The following is a 473-nucleotide window of genomic DNA, read 5'->3' as shown; positions in this document are numbered from 1 at the left end:
AGAAAGAATAGGGAACAAGTTTACTTGCCATATTTGATTATCATATTTGAGCAGTTCTGTGTAGCACAAAGTCTCATGTAAATCATTTGGAACTATCCAAAAACTATTTTCTAAAGTATGCACCCAAAAAGAGCATTTTATGCATTCTGCCAACATAAAACAGCAGGCTGATCAAGAAGTTTTGACCAGTTCCCTTGGAGGCAGGAAATGATATGCCGTTAAGAACAGCACTTGCGGCCGGGCGCAGTGGCTCAAGCCTGTAATCCCAGCACTTTGGGAAGCCGAGACGGGCGGATCACAAGGTCAGGAGATCGAGACCATCCTGGCTAACCTGGTGAAACCCCGTCTCTACTAAAAAATACAAAAAACTAGCCGGGAGAGGTGGCGGGCGCCTATAGTCCCAGCTACTCAGGAGGCCAAGGCAGGAGAATGGCGTAAACCCGGAAGGCGGAGCTTGCAGTGAGCTGAGATCC

The 473-nt window shown here is 47.6% G+C and overlaps 1 protein-coding gene across 2 annotated transcripts in view; it reads right to left on the bottom strand.

Annotated features, from left to right (window-relative positions):
* OSBPL6 (oxysterol binding protein-like 6) overlaps window positions 1-473 on the bottom strand; it is a 175,444-nt gene that overhangs the window by 37,535 nt on the left and 137,436 nt on the right. The window lies entirely within an intron of this gene.

The sequence above is a fragment of the Colobus angolensis genome, unplaced genomic scaffold (assembly GCF_000951035.1).
Source record: "Colobus angolensis palliatus isolate OR3802 unplaced genomic scaffold, Cang.pa_1.0 Scaffold224, whole genome shotgun sequence".
NCBI classification, from domain to species: domain Eukaryota; kingdom Metazoa; phylum Chordata; class Mammalia; order Primates; family Cercopithecidae; genus Colobus; species Colobus angolensis.
This window is presented reverse-complemented; position numbering and strand designations above follow the sequence as displayed.